A 9055-nucleotide genomic window follows, 5' to 3' on the forward strand; every position below is an offset into this window, starting at 1 on the left:
AAAAATATTAGGTAAATAAAAAAGGGAAGTAAATTAATTTGATAAATCTCAATAATCAAAAATTCAAAATTCAATTAAATTGATTTTGATTTTGTGACTATTTTAATCAATCAAATCAAATTATTTCTAAAACTATAAAAGTGAATAAAATCTTTTCAAATTCTTTTTTTATTTTATGATTTTTTTGTATATTTTTATGATAAAAATAGAAAAAAAGAAAAAAAATAATATTTTTAAAATGTCTAATAAATAAATACGAAAATAATATTTAAATAATAAAAAAATAAATTTTTTGTGATTTTTGAATATAAATATAAATTTAAAATAAAATCGAAACCAAAGTTAGAGACAAATAACATGGGCAACATGTCAGTAGTGGAATTCGAATTCGGGACTGCATACCTGCAAACCTTACCTCCTTACCAATTGTGTCATATCATTTGTTCAAAATAAATTGACATTTGCAAATATATGAGGGCAAATTTTGGGGTATGACAGCTGCCCCTGTTCAATCTTCTTTCACTTGAAGATGTAGAGTGGTTTGTATGCCAGTCGGTATCTGAAGGTGGAAGATGATTGAACACTAGAATACCAAGAAATTTGCCCTAGCTGAAGTAGGGACCTTTGTCGGAGATGGGATTGAAGATGCCATCCAGTAAATCATGCATCAGATTATGTTTGGAGTGTTTGAGAAGTAGTTGTTTGAGTGTTGATCGTTACGGAACTGCTTTTTGATTTTGAAAAGTTGATTGTTTAAGGAATCGTCTGAGATATCGACTTAAATCTGGAGGTAGATTGTTAAGGAACCGTCCAAGGCATCGACTTAACTCTGAAGGTGGATCATTAAGGAACCGTCCAAGGTATCGACTTAACTCCAAAGGTAGATCATTAAGGAACCGTCCAAGGTATCGACTTAGATCTAAAGGTAGATTGTTAAGGAACCGTCCAAGGTATCGACTTAGATCTGAAGGGTTTTTGAAAATGTTTATTTGACTGCAGCGGTAACCTGAAAAAGATAAAGTTAGCCTTTTTTATATGCCATGTCATGATGCATGTAATGCGTTTATGTGACGGGATTATCAAAATAAATGAGAACCTTGCATGTTATGTACGCACTTGTCGCGATGCATTATGTATTATGTATGAACATGTATGCAATATTTGTATGAATATGTTTATGATTTATGACGTATGACTATGATTTGTGCTTTTTGACACATCTTGATTGAGAAGGTGGATCTCCATGTCATTGTAATTTTGATGTTTGATCCTATCTTGAAGATGCTCAGCTGGGGATTTATGATTTCTGCTTGGGGACGATCAGTAACTTGATGTACCCTGATTGGGGATAAAGACATTAATACGCCATGTTTGGAGAAGAGCAAAGTGTTGGAGAAACGACAGTGTTGAAGATGTAAACTCTGTTGGTGAGCCATGTCTTTGTCGGGACGAGCACATTTGAAGATATCTTCTTAATGATTACTCTGAGGGGATGTGATCTTGTGAACCCGACTCTATGGGGAGATGTGGGTGTCTTGAAAGTTGCCCCCAGTATTATAGTAACTACCATTTGATTTAGGACACACCACTGAGTATTGATCAAGATGTTGAACTGGACTTGCGTAGATTTGCCCCAGTTAGCAGGAACTTTGGAAAGATTCGCCTCGCGAGGACTTTATGAGATGTTCACTATGGGCGATATGCCCCCAGTAATCATAGGCTCATGACAATGTCTCATGTTGATTGGAGAGTAGCTTTAGATATACTTGGATGCATGCCCCTGATTGTTCGAGCATCCATGAGAGATTCTCGGAATCTTGACTTGATTGCCCCAGATTGATTGGGAAATAGTTTGAAATCCACTTGGGATGTATGCCTTTAACTGTTTTGGCATTTGAGAGATTCTTCGGATCTTGATTGGATTGCCTCAGATTGACTGGGCAAAACGTGCCATGCCCCTTGTATACGTAGGAGACATTGCTTCTCGGGGTAATCTTGTCTATCGGGATAACTTCCAGTCATTAGTTGTACCCTGTGCAAATTCGTTCTGATACTAACATTTGAAATTATGTGGCAGAATGTGTTTAATAATGAATTCATGAGATGCAATGCATACGTTTGTCTTGAGTTTTTTTTTTTTTTTTTTTGAAAAACATTTAAAATAGGAGATGTAAAAGCGTGATATTTGTAAACACATGATACTTGTAACAACGTGATGTTTGTAAAATGAGATGTTTGTAAAAACGAAATATCAACTCAGCATTTGTGGTAAACCTTAGGGAGTCGGGATACCTTTGTTGTGACAGTATGCTTTCGAACTAATCATGCTTCAGTTAGGACTTTCAAGGGTTGTAACGTGGCTTGGTTCACGGTTTAAGAAACAAAGGATAGTGGATCAAAATTTATTTATACCCATCCCCTTCTTCGTGATGTTCTTCAGTCCTAAGCTCAGTTAATTCAAATTATGCATTCAGGTTCCAAGAGACTTTTAGATTTGCATTTTTTATAATGTTGATGGTTCATAAGCAAAGAGAACTTTTGAGATGGCAGTCACTTCTTCCTTTTGGTAGTCACAACATTGTGTTGTTCATGAATTTATTGACTTCCTTTTTTTCCATCTTTTTGATATCCCTAACTTTTGCCTGAACTGTCTATTTTGAGCTTACAGTCAGCGGGATGCCTTGATTTTTGTCTAAGTCTTCTTTTTTTATTTGTGACTTAGCAGGCTTTTGTATATATGTTTTTTCCATTTTTTTTTTGAAAGATATTGACTGCCTTGTTTGATGATTGATGAACCGTCATTGTCTTTTGATTGACATTTCCCACTCCTTTGATGTGTGCGGTTGAACGTTTGTGATTGAAACCTTTGTTGAAAGGTGTACTAAATGATTCTCTTAAAATAGAATGCACAGCCAAATTAACTGAGAACTACCCTGCCCCAGGTTATGATCAAGGGTTTTAATTAGTACAAGAAAGAAACTTCTACTTCTTAGGCTCAAAGGGGTTGGCGAGGGATTAACATCCTTATATCTCCACTGTTTAGGAATTGAAACAATGCCTGTACATCATCAGCATAGTCCATTCAAAAGCATACTGTATGAGGTTGCGGTATCGTTTTCGTCATCCTCCCTCAAAAGGCTTACAGCTTAGCAGGAGTTGAATAAACACAAAACATATGCAAAGTAAGTACGCAATTTAAAATGAGTGATAACGAAATAATGTATTCAAGACAAACATATGCAATGCACTGATGATAATTATTAAAACAGATAATGTCTATCATGATTCGAATGTTTAAACAAACAGAATAAAATTTGCGCATGAAAGTAAATCTAATGATTAAAAGTTCATCCACTTAGCCATTAATCAGTCTTGTCGTGACTAGGCATAGGAGCGGTGATCACCACAGGAGTTCTCGGATGGTTGAATTCAATTTATCCAGCATCGATCATGTCTTGAATCTTGTTTTTCAATAACCAGCAGCTATTTGTATCATGACCAGGACTATTGGAGTGATATGCGCACCTCGCGTCGGGCTTATAGCTAGGAGCGGAAGTGTTGGGCTTTATAGGAGGATCCCTCACAGTAATCAAGTTTGCTTTCAACAAATGTTGTAATTCCTGGGCCAGCGACATGTTGATCTTTGTGAACTGACGCCTAGGTGCATCTAACTTGCGTCTTTGTTGTGGAACTAGTGTAGAGATCAGAATTGTCCCCACAGATTGGCTGTGTCCATTGCGACCTTTCAGATTGTGCACAACATTGTTCGTGATGAGAGAAAGGAGTCATACATTAGACCATATCTGAGGAAGACGAGTTACTCATTAAACCATATCTGAAGGAGAATATCAGAACGAGTCATACATTAAACCATATCTGATGAATAATGCCAGAACGAGTCATACATTAGACCATATCTGACTGAAGATACCAGAACGGGTCATACATTAGACCATATCTGATTGAGAAATACCGAAACGGGTCATATATTAGACCATATCTGATAGAGAATGCTTGCTCATTAGAGTCGATGAGTTATTTGACGAAGTTTTGGAATGTAAAAAGGCTTGTCAGAATGAATCTCCAGCTCGATTATATCTGAGAGGAATGATTGTCGAGGCGGAACCTGAAAACAAAGTTAGAAATATGCAATGTCATGAATGCAAATGAAATGTTTTCAAGGATCTTTAAGGATTTTAGTTAGCAACATTGGAAAGTGATTTGGTCGCATATTTGTTTGAAGAATTCTGACTCTTGTCTTTGAACATCCTTCTTTGAGAATCAAGCTCACCATATCGAGTGGGTCATCGCCTCTGATTCGGGATACTTCTGAATTTGAAGGTACATGGCCAGAGGAAAGTGAATCCTCTTACCCCTTGCTAGGTACTGAGTCTTTGAATTGGAAGGCATATGGCTTGAGGAAAATAAATCCTCCTGCCCCTTGATTAGGAATTCAGTCCTTGATAAGAGCACCTGAAAAAGTGCGCCCTAAATCCCTAAGATCCTTGAAAGGGTCACTTAAATCATGTTATGCTTATGATGTCATGATGTCATGATGTTATGCGAATGCAGTTCGTTAGACTTGGTGTGAGATGGTAAGGACAAACAAATCCTTTCAACAAAACCTGCGAGGAAATGAAGGTTAGTAGTAAACACAAACACGTCACACAAGTCACACAATTTTTGGCTTAAGGCTTGCATGGAGTCTGATCAGGTGTCCTTCCCAAGGGTATTTCTATGGATAAGGAGATTTCAGCAACGGGTTCTACCAAGTGACTCAGAATTGTCAGCCCCCTCTAAAGCACCCTCGAACATGGTACATGCATACCACGCAATGATACTTTAGGAAGAAACCTATCTGAGCTGTAGTATCGGGTAGCGACCATAACTTGGCATGCACCAAGAATAGCCCCCCCACTACGTTCCTAAAAGTTAAGATGGGTTAAGGGTTACTAAAGGTCCTTGAGCTCCGACGCACCCAAAGATACATGCATAAACCTCTCTCATGCAAAAGAGGTACACAATAACCAGTGGAGGCCTAACTCAAGTGTGAACTTCATTTTGACCAACCCCAAGCATGCACAAGGGGGGTCTCCATGACTATGCCACTCCTAATCTTAGGTGTTCTTGAATCCGGGAATAGGATTCGTCCTTCAGTTTTCCCAAAACGCCCCTGAAAAATAAAACAAACAAAGCAAACAATAGAAAACATTTTAAAATGAATCCTAAACCTTTAAGGTAACCCCTCTTAATCGAAAAATCCCCAGCAGAGTCGCCAGTTCTGTCATACGGTGAACTGACTTTTTATAATCGAAAATGTACGGTAAGCAAGAGTCGCCACCGACTTTTATTTTATCCAAATAACGGAAAGGCTAAAAGAACAGTAAAATACCTTTTAAAAAGATTTTGAGTTCGGGGGGTAAATTATGCAAAGGGAAGGTTTAAAAAGCACCCTTTGCATCCATGGTTTTCCATGGGCTCTTAATTTGCTTTGCTCTTTTTGTTTCAGAAATGTAGAAGAAGTGAATACGGACTTTAGCTCGTAAATGAGCGTAGCCATATTGAAGAATTATGAGAAAGAATATTTGAAAATGTTTTTAGAGCAAGGCAAAGCAATTAAGGGCAATTTACCTTATAGTTTTGAGAATCTGTTCTTTTAGCCTTTCAGGGTGAAAGGGTCTATCCTTGCCATAAGAGGGCAGGAAGCCTTTCATTTGGAGGTTTGAAGGGTCATTGAAATATCCTTCGCCATAAGACTGACCCATGCCATAGGGAGGCAGGTAGTCTAAGGGAAAGATCAGAATAGCCTTTCGTAGGCAGCCAGAGGATACCTTAGCCTTTTTCGTAGGCAACTTCCGAGGGTCGAGATCATGCATATCGAAGGCAGCATCATTAGGGACCATGATCTAAATCGAGGCAACTGGCTAAGGTATCCTCGTATTCGAGGGACTGGCTATTCTGCAAAATAACACAAGGCAACAGGCAACAAGGCAACAGCAGCAAGGCAACAGAGAGGTTACCCCAAAAGTGTGCGTGTGTGCAACAATCACATAGTTCAATTCGAAATATATTATCTTGTAATTTAATGACTCTAGTTCAGTTCAGAGTTGCACTCCCTAAGATTACTAACCACGCAGTTTAACATAAAGCAGTAATAATAGCAATATGGGGAAGGGGAAAATGAAACCAGCGGATCCCCAATAGGGTTTGGCATAAGTAATAATAAAAGACAGAAAATATCAGGGTTAAGGTTTAGGGTTACCAATACTCGTGGCTTCGGCAATCGACAAACCCTGAAAATTGGAAAAGAAAGAATAAACAGAAGGGTGAGTGCATTATCAGTTCGGAGGCAAACAGAATTAACCCTAAAAATAAAGAATAAAGAAATTTAAAATAAATAAAGCAAATGGGCGCTTAGCTTCGAATTTGATCTGATATGGTTGGCGGGAAGTCTCGAAGGTACCCCTGAAAAAGGCAAAGGCAAAAAGTATGAAGGCAAGACAAACCCCGATTTTAAAAGGAAACAAAATAGACTTTTAATTTTAATAAATAGGATACTTAGCTTTGAGTCTGGATCAGGCGCGTTGTCGGAAGGAACCATGTTGATAACCCTGAAAAGGCGTAAAAGAAATATTTAGTGTAGGGCATGTTCTTCGTAAACCCTGATTAGGGTACGAATTTAAATAAGAAAACACAAACGATTTAATTAATTATTGGTCCGCGACCTAATTAATTAAATCGATGGCAAAAAAAAAAAGATTAAAATGTATGACATTCTCATAATTTTCATTAATTAAAACAATTATTCATGGTTTTCTAAAAAATATTCAACTAGATAAAACCAATTAAATAAAATAATTAAATAAATAAGATAAATGTTTTATTATAAATAAATAACTAAAAATAAAAAGTTTTTTTTAAAAAAAATAAAAAGTTTTATTTTATATATAAACAAACATATATGTATATATATATAACTAAAAACAGTTTATATAATAATAAATAAATAAAATTAAAAAAAGCTTAGCTTAGGATCTTGTGTGGTGGAGTCCTCGAAGGTGTATGGTGGACTTCATTCTTGTGGCCTTCAGATCTAGCTCTGATGAAGATCTGGTCATCCTATGGTGAAACGATGAGGTCATACGGTAAGGGTGCGCATCCCATACACACTGGATCTGCAAGAAACAAGAGTTTGAAAATTTAACAAAATAAGATGCAAGAGGCAGGGTTCGAACCCGTGCCCTTGAGTGAGAAGACCTTAAGACGCTACTCTTTGCCACTACGCCACTTTTCGTTCGCTGCAAATTATCCTTCACTAAATAATATATACAAATAATAATAATAAATCAAATAAATAAAAAAAAAATTAAAACAACACGTTTCGCGGCCAGCACTGTTTCTCTTCAACCTTCGTGTTTTCTACAAACACACAGACTTTTTAGCCGCGATTTTTAGGTGTGGCTATTTGCTCTCCTCCTCAAAACCTGCAAATCAATGCAAATAAACACGAAAAAATGGTACAGACGGAATGCACAGAGCCTCACGAATCCAATGAGCTCCTTAATTTGGCATGAAATTGCTTCTAAATACTTTTCCCCAAAATCAAGAATACGAACCCTAACTATGGTGGATCGTGATACCTGCAACTAAATACAAAATTAACGGCACAGAAAGCTTCTAATCATTCTCACGATCAATAATATATATCAATATGTTATTTATGATGACCGTATGATCGTAATCGAATTCAAGAAATTTGATACAAACCGCGGCTTTTGTAGAGACGGTTCTGGATGTTCTGGACGCTGATACCGATCCAATCTCCCTCAGAGAGTGTCGAGCTAGCTTCTACGATCCTCAGAATGGCTTGAATTGATCGAATTCTCAGTCTGTAGAAATCTGGAATGCCACGGTTTTTATGATTCTGTTAGCGTCCTTTGGTGCCAAGTCCTCCTCTTTACTGGTTCTCTTTTCTGCAACAATCAATAAAACAATAAAACTGGTACAAGTGTTAATTTTTTGTGTTATAGTTAGTGTGATGGAAATTCATTATAGAAATTCTATATGGAAATTCTATATTGTTATGTTAATTCATGGCCTCTTGGGGTAACTTGTAGAATTGGTTCCTGAAAAAGATAGAAAAAAAATTGTATATACGTGAGTGGAGAGAATGAAGAAATAAGGGTTTGAAAAAAAAGGTTTTTTTGTCTCCGTTAGAATGTGATAAATTGTTAGTTTATATAGGAAAAATATTAGGTAAATAAAAAAGGGAAGTAAATTAATTTGATAAATCTCAATAATCAAAAATTCAAAATTCAATTAAATTGATTTTGATTTTGTGACTATTTTAATCAATCAAATCAAATTATTTCTAAAACTATAAAAGTGAATAAAATCTTTTCAAATTCTTTTTTTATTTTATGATTTTTTTGTATATTTTTATGATAAAAATAGAAAAAAAGAAAAAAAATAATATTTTTAAAATGTCTAATAAATAAATACGAAAATAATATTTAAATAATAAAAAAATAAATTTTTTGTGATTTTTGAATATAAATATAAATTTAAAATAAAATCGAAACCAAAGTTAGAGACAAATAACATGGGCAACATGTCAGTAGTGGAATTCGAATTCGGGACTGCATACCTGCAAACCTTACCTCCTTACCAATTGTGTCATATCATTTGTTCAAAATAAATTGACATTTGCAAATATATGAGGGCAAATTTTGGGGTATGACAGGAGGCATCCTAGAATAGGACGTGCGTAGAGATAACTGGGTCGATCAATACTCACTTCACATTCCAATTATCGTACTGAATTATGACTACCATGTGGTCACTCTTACGAGGAACAACACCATCAACGTCTTTATTCGAGAAGGTGATTTTAGATTTGTGTCCCTTCCTTAGGATAATGACAGCGTTAGCAAGTATGACGTTAGGTGTGAAAACCCAATGTGTGTATTTTTTTAGGAGAAAATGGATTCTTCTATGCTGGCAAAGCCTCCGACGATGGTGTTGACGGTGATGTTAGAGCTATTCTTAAACTTCC

General features: G+C 36.2%; 1 long non-coding RNA gene across 1 annotated transcript; it reads right to left on the reverse strand.

The window, feature by feature from the left end:
• Window positions 1-5313: 5313 nt before the first annotated feature.
• On the reverse strand, window positions 5314-8245 carry LOC131622218 (uncharacterized). The gene is made up of 2 exons (XR_009289784.1): window positions 7768-8245; window positions 5314-7646 (listed from the first exon to the last, which is right to left on the reverse strand). It is a non-coding gene; the product is annotated as an uncharacterized LOC131622218 (long non-coding RNA).
• Between the last annotated feature and the right edge of the window lie 810 nt (window positions 8246-9055).

Source organism: Vicia villosa, unplaced genomic scaffold (assembly GCF_029867415.1).
Source record: "Vicia villosa cultivar HV-30 ecotype Madison, WI unplaced genomic scaffold, Vvil1.0 ctg.000025F_1_1, whole genome shotgun sequence".
In the NCBI taxonomy this organism is placed as follows: domain Eukaryota; kingdom Viridiplantae; phylum Streptophyta; class Magnoliopsida; order Fabales; family Fabaceae; genus Vicia; species Vicia villosa.